General features: G+C 36.2%; 1 pseudogene across 2 annotated transcripts in view; it reads right to left on the bottom strand.

Annotated features, from left to right (window-relative positions):
- Nucleotides 1-7504: 7504 nt before the first annotated feature.
- LOC148311319 (plasma membrane calcium-transporting ATPase 2 pseudogene) overlaps nt 7505-11590 on the bottom strand; it is a 38874-nt pseudogene continuing 34788 nt past the window's right edge. For both annotated transcript variants that reach the window (XR_015837286.1, XR_015837287.1), the window contains exon 2: nt 7505-11185. The product of XR_015837286.1 is annotated as a plasma membrane calcium-transporting ATPase 2 pseudogene, transcript variant X1 (transcript). The remainder of the gene's footprint in view (nt 11186-11590) is intronic.

Genomic DNA, 11590 nt, shown 5'->3' with positions numbered 1-11590 from the left:
TGGTTATAAAATCTACGAAATTATATATGTATTTAAGAAATGTAAAAATATTTTTTTTTAATATTAGTGTGCTAAAAATGAAAATAAACTATGAAGTAATTGAATCTATGAAAAATGTTTGTGTTGGAAATCCTGTATAGTATTTTAAAACCAAACTATAACGATTTGATTTTTTTTACTGTGATCCCCTTTTTTTTAATTTTCCATAAAAATACATAAACATGTGGGCAAAATTACAAATTAATTTTGAACAAAAAGATGTGCGTCAAATCATGATTATATTTCTGACTTTTGTCTTATATTATAAGTTAAATTATATAAAAATAAAATTTATTAATTTACAGCTTAAGAAAATATTATAAAAATCAGAATTAAAATATAAATAACACATCAACATCTTGTTTTCTTTGTTGATCTTCCTGATAAGCACTTAAACTATCCCAATAATTAATCATCATACATTTTTATCTTAAGCTTATATGTGTGTGCATTTTGTTTAAAATTTATATGTATCAATTATTCACTATTCTTGTGAAATTTGTAACTATTTAAAAATCTTCGAGGAAGCAAAATAAGCGTCATACATAAATAAATTATAGGTATTTGAAATGTATGTATTTAAAAAAATTACATTTACTTCGTAAATAATACTGATGTTATCATACCGTGAAAAGATAATAAGTATATTGAAACTCGTGTCACAATAGATTTTACGAAATTGTGCTATTTACCAAGTAAAATATAAATTGAAAATGGATAAATATTACCACAAAGTGTCTGAAAGAGATGTTTATTAAGTTAATGTAAAATTTTAAAATGGATTGATGATATGATGATACATATAACCGAATCAATAAATAAAAATCTCCCAATTATTCTTTAGAAGTACTTTTGTTTAAACAATTTAATTTAAGTATTGCAATGTAAATACTGGTTTCGTCGATGATTTTCATTCTCAAATTGTGTATTGACCAACAACTTCACCACAGGCAAAATTTACACGCAGAGGTGGAAATTGGACAATAAGAGTTTTGTCCGATTTCTGCAAAGTTCAAGAACCATACACTCTTTTTTACCAATTTCAACGGACACATTAGTTTTCACCGACAATTCTAGACCTTCTAAAGTTACAATCTGCTATTAATTAAAAATATCAGCAGATTTTCAGATACATGCTATGCTTCATTAGCGATTTCAGGACATCTCAATATAGGTTCTGTTATATACAGGGTGAGGCATGGTCACTTTTTTATTTTAAAAAATCATAACACTTAAAGTATTGTCTGTATAAATTCAATTTTTTTTCTATTTACAGGAGCACATTTAAAGTTTTATACTTTTTTAGGCTGCTTTGAATGGCGAATTTTGACATTTCTGCCAATATTTTCCAGCATATCTCTGCCTATGTCGTCATTAGCAGCAAGAATATTGTCCTTCAGCTAATTAAAAGTCTTAAGACGATTGGTGTAATTCAATGTCTTAAGGTAGCCGTGCAGAAAATAGTCACAAAAAGCTAAATCTGGGGATCGCGCTGACTACTGAAGATCGCCCCTAAGAGAAATGAGCCGTTCGGGAAGGTATTCCCGAAAAAAAATTAAAGTTCGTGTCGTGTAAGCCGTTGTGTCATCTAGTTGGAACTCCACATCCCCTATATCTCTTTCTTCGAGTTTGGGTATAAAAAACTCGAAGAAATGGATATGACGGCGACGTTTTTGACTGTCGACGCTTTCAGGCATTCTGATTGTTCTGGAAGGTCCATTATGTTTCTTCTTCACATAACCAGTATCCCTGAACGTGTCCACCTACATCGTCATGTATAATACCTGATGTAAAAATCAATTTACGATTAGGCACACGACCTGCAGGCGCGATATTGAATTGATTTCTGAATGCACGCTGAGTTGCGATGACGGAACGGCCAAAGGAAAAGTAGGCCTCCTCGGCAAACGCGCGCTTCTCGTTCGTCCGTGGCATGATTGACACTAAACTAACCTAAAAAAATAAGATCCTAAGCCTTCAAGCGTGCTATAGGAGTAACTGTCGTTTTGTGGCGAGAGTTTCAAAAAAGGTTCTGACCACGCGCCACCCTGTATTACAAAATTGAGCACTTTTAAAATTCACAATTCTCTTTTTCTTAACTCCCCACACCTCAATATGTGTATTGTTTTTTACTACCGACTTTATCCCTTCTCTATTTCAAAACTGTTATTTATTTATGAAATTTAAGCACAGTTCAAGATCCGCCATTTCTCTACCAATTTCTGAACATTTTAGTAGTGTTTTTTTTACATTTTGGTTTTATTTTTTTTATTTTTAATTTCCTGAATTACGTTTCAAATTTTGCTGAAATCGCATAAATAATTATCTGAAAAAAATAGTCATTCCAAAATGCCTTATTTCTACATATATCTGTATATCCATACAAAATATATTATCACCACTGTTTTTATCGCCGGGAAAAGTATTTTGACGAGATTATTGGTGTATAAAAAAAGAATTATACACAAATTATATTACATGTATTATATATGTCCGAAAAAGATAATTTTTCTGTCAATAATACGAATTCAAAGTGATAAATTTAAATTTGCCTCATGGAAGATTGTTATATCTTAAATAAGCATAAACGACTTTTATCCATGGTCTGTACCGATATGTTATGTATGTTCGTAAAGTAAGCCAAGGATTCCATATGGAAGTAATCGATTGAACGACGTTCAACTTTACTACTGGCCTTTTATGATGATTTTACGATGATCTAATGACTTTATCATGGTGATACTGCATGTGGATCCGTGTTTTAAGTTAAAGTTATTGAAAATAAAACCAATTTATGTTTACTTTTTACCGAATAGAAACAACGTTGACGTTTTCGACACTACAAAATTAACACGTCGCCTTTCGTATGGAATTAGTGCAGCTTTTTTTATTCAGCTAAGCTTTTTGCATTATTCAAAAATAAAAGTTTAAAAAAACTTACTCTCTTATAAAGAAGCGATTTTATATCAAGCTCGCAATATGACAAATATAACTAATGTGAATTCGCTTTGGTGATAACTAATGTCAATTCATCATGGTTTTTTTAGTTTCATTTACTATTGTGGCAATGAATTTTTCTTACCAATATCAACGAAAAGTTGAAATGCCTTCAGTTTCCATATCCTTGGTTTTCTTCAGTTGGAGATATCAGCCATCATCGTCATACTTACGTATCAGCATTAGAAAAATATATTACTGACAAATATATTTGGCAACTTTCAGGAGATGCATATATAATTTATTGCTTTAAATTTTATTGAATCGACGGCAATGAAAAGTTTCATAAAATGCTAAGCTCATTTGACAGAATAAATCTAATTATTATGGCTACAATGAAAGACTTTCTTTAAATTTTTATGTAAAATGTCTTTTTTGTAAAAAAGGAGTAGAATCAATTATAAAAAAGTATATTTTAACTTTAAATGTGAACGTGGTTGTTTTGATACATTTGTTCATTCATTTGTATTTTTTGACGTGATATTAAAATCTGTTTGTGAAATGTTTCAGTTCATTTTTAAATTCATCACCGTTAATTTCGTTTGGTGCAAATAAATAAGAATAAAATTTCACCAAACCTCTCTAAATATAATTATTGTTTATATATATATACATATATATATATATATATATATATATATATATATATATATATATATATATATATATATATATACATATATATATATATATATATATATATATATATATATATATATATATATATATATATATATATATATATATACATGTGTGTGTATATGTGTATGAGTACCAATGGTTCTGCGGAATTAGTTGTACAGTACGCTCACATGAAAATTCGTTTTTTTGCAATGTCTATTTAAATAAATAAAAATGAAGTTTTTTTTTATTTCCGGTCGCTAAACAAGTATTATTGCATAATTCATTATCTCGCATAAACAATTTTTATATTTTGGGTTCCTGGCCTTAAATGTTTCCTCGACGATAACTGCACAAGTAAATTCAATATCCAGAGATCATTGAAAACATAATAATTGTTTATTGTTTTATGCAACAAAAAAATGAGATCGCATCGCCAGCAAGTAAGAAAACTTTATTTTCTGAACAGAAATGTGACTATATTCATGTACGCAAATATATATTTGAAGAAAATGCGAAGAAAAGTTTTAGGTATTTTTATCCAAATTTCTTCCCTGTTAAAAATAATCGTCACGTTTTTTTTCTGTTAGAAGATAAAATTTCAATATCAAACATTTCATTTTGTTCGCTGTTATATTCTGTTTTGGATTAAGGGATTCAGGAGGGCAGTTTTAAATTCAGCAATGTTCATATCGAGTAAATGATATTAAAGAAGCAACCCTTGTTAGAGATAGGCTGTGAGGGGTAGTATGCAAACATATACAGTTTGGTTGTTGACACATTGTGAGGATAACTCAATTTAAAAATAGCACGGAGCGGGAGAGCTCCCGGCACACAGAGAGAAGTGAGTTCTCGAGAAGAAAACTCTCATCCCCTCGCGAGGTTTGCAACTCGGGATCATTACTCGGATGAGGATTCCTGAACATTTAAGGTTAAAAATCATGTGATAATTAAAACACGTATATTGGATGCAGATTATATGGGATATTTTATTCAAGCAAATATGTCAAATCAATACATGTTTTTTTAACACTCATGAATCTAAACATCTAGATATTTAAATTTAATATAAACGACTGAGCGCCGACATCTCGGTGGTCAGAAAAAACGCAATGGTGTACCTTATGCAACATTTATAATGATTATAATTCGATATTAATCGATAAAATAGAGGGATACGTTCCGACTGAAAACGATTAACCATTAGCATGGAACCGGTGTCGGAACGTATTTCTTATTCTATAATACTTCTGAAAGATGTACATCTCGGTTGTCAGAAGAAAACGCAATGGCGTTGCTTGTGGAATATTTATAATGATTATAATTCGATATTAATCGATAAAATAGAGGGATACGTTCCGACTGAAAACGATTAACCATTAACATGGAACCGGCGTCGGAACGTATATCTTATGCTATAATACTTCTGAAAGATGTACATCTCGGTTGTCAAAAGAAAACGCAATGGCGTTACTTGTGGAATATTTATAATGATTATAATTCGATATTAATCGATAAAATAGAGGGATACGTTCCGACTGAAAACGATTAACCATTAACATGGAACCGGTGTCGGAACGTATATCTTATTCTATAATACTTCTGAAAGATGTACATCTCGGTTGTCAGAAGAAAACGCAATGGCGTTACTTGTGGAATATTTATAATGATTATAATTCGATATTAATCGATAAAATAGAGGGATACGTTCCGACTAAAAACGATTAACCATTAACATGGAACCGGTGTCGGAACGTATATCTTATTCTATAATACTTCTGAAAGATGTACATCTCGGTTGTCAGAAGAAAACGCAATGGCGTTACTTGTGGAATATTTATAATGATTATAATTCGATATTAATCGATAAAGTAGAGGGATACGTTCCGACTGAAAACGATTAACCATTAACATGGAACCGGTGTCGGAACGTATATCTTAGGCTATAATACTTCTGAAAGATGTGCAAATTTTAAAATGTTTTCGATTAAATACTAGAATGAGTGGACTATATTCTAAATATTATGTTGGCAAAATACATCAACATCTACGTTGATTAGCTGAATCATCCCTTTCACGTCAGAGTTAGCTACCTAGGTAGTTAGCTTGACCCACAACTTCCCAAACTCGAACCCACCCTCGTAGAAATTATCTCCGCCAGAAACATTAACAATCAGTTTAGCAGTATCTAAACGCAATCTCGCCACCCCTCCACGTCAATTCAACATTCAACAGCACATATTTCGGTACATTCCCGCAGTCCACAAATTACGTTTCAAGTCACTTTTCAAACAACCTTCTGTTCCGGGCCTTGCCATAAGACGCTACACCTACACCTACGAATTTGGCTCGGTTAGATACCGAAGAGTTTCTCTCATTTACCAATACCAACTCGTCAATTGCGCGTTTCCTAATGAGCGACAATCTAGCGCTTATGCGCACTAAACTAAGAGATTATACTCTAGATTATATGTTTTATAATAATTATCTCCCACTGGTAACCTTCTGCGGTACATACTAAACACCTAATGCACACGTGCGATAACTTCTAGACACGAGTGTCGTAATAATGAATTCTTAAGGTTACAAGTTTACTATTCCCAGCTCGCGCGATGCCCCTAAATCCCAGTCTGATCGCGGAGTTCCAATACCGGCGATCACGATGTCTACTCGTACGAGTAATTACATGATGTACCGGAGTGCGCCGCCAGCGTCTGCGTAGCTTCTCGCCTCGCGCGTCATCGCACCCACACTACGGGTTGCGAGCGCATATCCACACGTACAGATACACAACTACTAACACGATACACAGTCTAGGAATAGAAAGGGGGAGGGGGGGTGATAAACAGTTCACTTCAAAATAAACAATTAATATCACGGGCAGTGCCAGTGGTGAGTACTGCCACACGCGGGACCCTGTGCGCACCTGCCCGCGTGTCCCGTCTCCCGAGCAATCTCCCGTAACCGGAATCCAGGTTTGAGTCGCGCCTAAATTCACTCCCCACCACTGATTCTACTAATAATAGGTGTATAGTATAAAAATATATAGGTACAATAGTTTACAAAATAAATCCTAATGAATGTTAAGAAGAGTAAATAGGGATAATGTATCCTTAAGAAAATAACTTGTAGATTTAAGTACAATAAGTGGTCCGAGAGATAAAAGAAGTCTCTCTGTCGCGAAGAGGAACGAGCCTAAGGATATAAATAGATTTAAAGAAATTATCACATTTAGGGACAGACTGGTGTGGTTAAAAGACATACAAAAATACATTCACCGTAAAGTTCCAACATTGGATATAAAACGTTTTAAATAAAATGGACCATATACTCAGCCTCGTTAATACTGATTGTATACCATCGACCCGATCGAACGTTCCACAAATATTATACCCAATTATTTGGCCCAAGAATCGCATACCTTTAAGGTTGTGAGAACGCAATAAAATAAAAAAAGGACATAGGTAGTTACGCACAACATTCAGTACAACACATTTATGCACAACATACATTTTAAACGGTACCTAAGTATCTACACACGTAATGGCTATGCCTTCTTTTATATATTGTAATTAGGTCAAAGTTTCTAAAATCTTACCTAATCGGATATCAAGGATAATTCCGATGCAATATAATGTAAGAGTATTTTCTATGAATATGTGTATTTTGATAATGGTCGACGTAATTGAGAAGAGTTTGTCTGGTATACAGTTATAGATTCACGTTGTCCAAAAATATTAAGTTTGGCGAAAAAAGAACAAACATTTGTAAATATATTGGTACATTTAGTCATTCTTCAGAATTCAATTATACTCGTATTCGTGAATTCATTAATTTTTTTAGCTGATTTTATTTATGCGGTCATTGAACGAGATGTTAATTATTATCATTTTCAGCTTCCTTAGAGACAAAATACTATAAAAAGAAATCGTATGGTAGTATTTTGTCTCGAATGAATACGAGCATTTGTAAACCGCATTGCAAGGTAAAATTTAGATCCGGGTCTCGTGCATAGGCTGCACATTGAATGAACTGCCTTGAGGGCTAGCTTGGAGCTGGCGCGAGGTGCCCGGGTGCTGTCCGGGAGAGTTCACGTCGGCCCTGGTGCGGATGCGCTGGGGGCCTGCCTCGTCCTCTGGGTTCGGGCCCGAGTGGCTGCGAGAGCTGCGCAGACTATTCACACTGTGTACGGAACGGTCATCCAGAGACGACTTGAAAGCTCGAATTACGCGAAGTTGCGTCTGCAGACGAGTTAACCCCCTGATCCACAGGATTCGCCCTGCGGGCGTGCTCTCAGGCTCCATGCTGTAACTGTCATCACCGTTGCCTTCGTCATCATCGGTCGATTGCTGTCCCCAAAAGAAGTTCTCGGGTATTTTGTGAGTAGGAATGCAAATTAAGATTTGGCCCCAGACCAATGTTCCTAGTCCAAAAAATATACACCACATCCACTGTTCCAGTGTCAAAGCCTTTGTGGCAAAAGCGAGTCGGCCGTATTGTACAATCAGAACTTGAGCAACGTACGTCAGCAACCAGATAGAATAAAATATCGGATTGGTCGTGAGTCCCTGGAATATGTTCCTCTGGCCGTGTATCTTTCGGGCGTTCAATTCATTGAACAGTGTCATCATCACAAACGTATTGAAAATTATCGTGAAATGTTGAGTTGGAGCGGCTCCAAATTCAGCACCACGGCCAGACTCAATATCGAAAAATTCATCCCCGTGGAACAGCAGAGTGAAAATAACAGTGAGTTGATATGTTGCTTGGCCGACAATATTCTTCATCATCATGTGTGAAATTAAGGCCTTAGTTCGGCCATATGGTTTACGCGAAAGTAAATCCTCAGTCGGCATTTCTGTAGCCAGTGCCAGCGAGGCCAACGTATCCATGATCAGGTTCACCCATAGCATTTGTACGGCTTTCAGAGGACAATCTTGTACAGCACACGCCCCAACAAAGGTGACAACAACCGCGACAACGTTGACCGTTAGTTGAAATTGAAGGAATTTAGAGATACTATCGTATACATTTCGACCCCACATAACAGCTTTCACAATGCTGCTGAAGTTATCATCGGTCAAAATAATGTCTGATGCTTCTTTTGCTACATCAGTACCAGCAATTCCCATTGCAAAACCAACATCAGCTATTTTCAGTGCGGGTCCATCGTTTGTTCCATCTCCTGTAACTGCAACGACTTCGCGATTGGGAGACAGTTTACTGTCAATAATTCCCTTTACTAGGGTATATTTGTCCGAAGGAGTGGACCTGGCCAGTACACGTAGCTTCGGCCAAATTTTATCCAACAAATGCTGTTGCACATTACCTTGAGTATCTCTGATACGTTTGTTGAATTCTTTTCCATCCATTACCAAGCTATCATCGGCTGGTTTTATAATTCCACACTTGACAGCTACTGATTGGGCTGTATTTACATTGTCACCTGTAACCATTCGTACAGTTATTCCAGCACTTTGGCATTTGGCAATAGCATCAGGAACTTCTGGTCGGACTGGATCCTCAATTCCAACAATACACAGGCACGTCAAATTTTGAACTGCATTTTCTTCGTCTTCCCAATTTGGTTCAGAATCGATGTGAACTTGGTTGATATCAGCTCGATGAGGTACAAAGTCACGATACGCAATACAAATTGTACGTAAACCGTCGTTAGCCATTGGATCGATAACTTCATTCAAGAGTCGTTCTTGCATATCGGGTGTAAGAGTTTCCAGTTTTCCATTTTGTCCATATATAAAAGCGCACTTCTTCAGAACAATTTCCGAAGCTCCTTTGCAGTATAGTCGAAATCCTCCTTCCTTACGAGGAACAACGGTGCTCATAGATTTCCTCACTGAATTAAAGGTATACACCCTTGTGAAACTTTCTTCGGGAAAGCTATCTCTTATGGCTTGATAATTCCTACCCATAGCTTTAACAAATCCAAGTAAAGCGCACTCCGTTTTGTTCCCTAGTTGCGTAGGTAAAGCATTTGGATCCCCCGAAGTCGTAATTTTAGAAGTGTAGGCAGAGTTGATGCAAATGCCTTCAACTATTAGGTTCCCGACATATGTCGGCAATTCGGCGAACAGCGGCTGAATTTTTCTAAGTTTTTCGCAAATGAATGACTCGACGACTGTCATTCTGTTGGTTGTCAAAGTTCCCGTTTTGTCTGAACAAATACATGTTGCATTTCCCATCGTCTCACATGCGTCCAAGTGACGAACCAAGTTATTATCCAACATCATTTTCTTGACCGAATAAGCAAGGGACAATGTTACCGCAAGCGGCAAACCTTCGGGAACTGCCACGACTAGTACAGTAACACCAATAATGAAATGTTGGACGAAATAGTTGATGTAATAATTGTTCCATTGTTTTTGTTCGAATACGAACGTTTTAATTGAGAATTGTATACCAAGCATTATAACGGTGAGAACGGCAATAGTTGATCCAGCGTATCCAATTTGAATAGCAAGTCTCGTCAGTTTAGCTTGAAGCACTGATTTTTCCTTCTTAGCATCAGCGAGTTCTTTAGATATCCTTCGACTAGTTCTGGCAACGGACATTTGACTTGAACCAGCTCCCTCATCCATCGAAGACCTTTTTTTATATCTTTTCTTATTGTCTTTCTTATTCTTCTTCTTATATTTCTTATTTTTTTTATTCTTCTTCTCTCTTTTTTCCAAGTCTTCTTCTGTCATTGTAGCCCCCAACAAAGTGAATATGATACCTGACTGAGAGTTGATACCTACAGCAGTGACCAACATTTTCCCACTACCTTCCATGATATGAGTGCCGGAGAGCATCATCGGATCACTATTTTCTCCTTTCTTTACATGATCTGATTCACCGGTGAGCGATGATTCATCCACTTTCAGGTCGTTGCTTTGAATCAATATTCCGTCCGCTGGTAATAAATCTCCGTACTTAACTTGACAGATATCACCGACAAGTATTTCTGTGATAGGAATTTGATAAAGCTCTCCATGCCTGATGACTGCGAACTTGTGTTCTCCTTCAATTCTAGTTTGCAAGCCTCTGAACTGGCGTTCTTTAGTGTAGTCATTACAAGCGGTAACTATGACTACCACTACTACTGATACGAGAATGGCTGCGCCTTCTATCCACCCATGATACCCTTCATCTCCTTCGGGAGGTGAATTTTCATTCACCGGTTGATAAAATGCTAGGCCGAGAGAAATCAGTGACGCGATTTCCAGAATAATAAGCGTAACATCCTGTAGAGCTTCCCAAACCAGACTAAAAAACGTTTTAGGGGGTTTAGGGGGAATGGAATTAGATCCAAAAGTTTCCCTCCTGTGTTCAAAATCCTCTTGGGAGCCGGAAAGGCCAAGAGTAGCGGACGTGTAGAGCTTAAGACAGATGTCGTGGACTGTACCGTATGAGCGGATCTTGGCCAGTCCCTCCGCACCGCGGTGCTCCATGAGCTCCCGAAGTTGGCGCAGCGTGATGCCATACTGCTTGGGACGCCCATCTATCATCTCCATGATGCTTCTTTAATCTGTGGACAAAGAAACATTTCTAAATTACAAATTGAGCATAATTCAGACAAAAAAACTTATGTCCAACGTCAATCATATCAAAACATGATTTATGTATCATATCATTTTCCTTCACAGAGATCATGAAAGATATTACTTTTAACTCACACGAAAGTAGGCGCTTGGTTATTTCCGCATACATGCCCGCCGATTCAATATACTTTCATCTTTCTTTTGCAAGTTACATACTCACTTCCATACATCAGAGTTGGTACCTGGACTCCGCTGTATACTGCCAGTTTAGTTTTTGCCGATACTTATATTTTCTATAACTGATTATAGTGAACTATTCATTTTTTCTCAGCATTCACTCTCCTTTCTGTATCTTTTTCGATCTTTCCATCCCTAGATAACGCAATTCCTAA

This window comes from Brachycentrus maculatus, unplaced genomic scaffold (assembly GCF_059751285.1).
Source record: "Brachycentrus maculatus isolate JH-2025_06_01 unplaced genomic scaffold, ASM5975128v1 h1tg000068l, whole genome shotgun sequence".
In the NCBI taxonomy this organism is placed as follows: Eukaryota; Metazoa; Arthropoda; class Insecta; order Trichoptera; family Brachycentridae; genus Brachycentrus; species Brachycentrus maculatus.
This window is presented reverse-complemented; position numbering and strand designations above follow the sequence as displayed.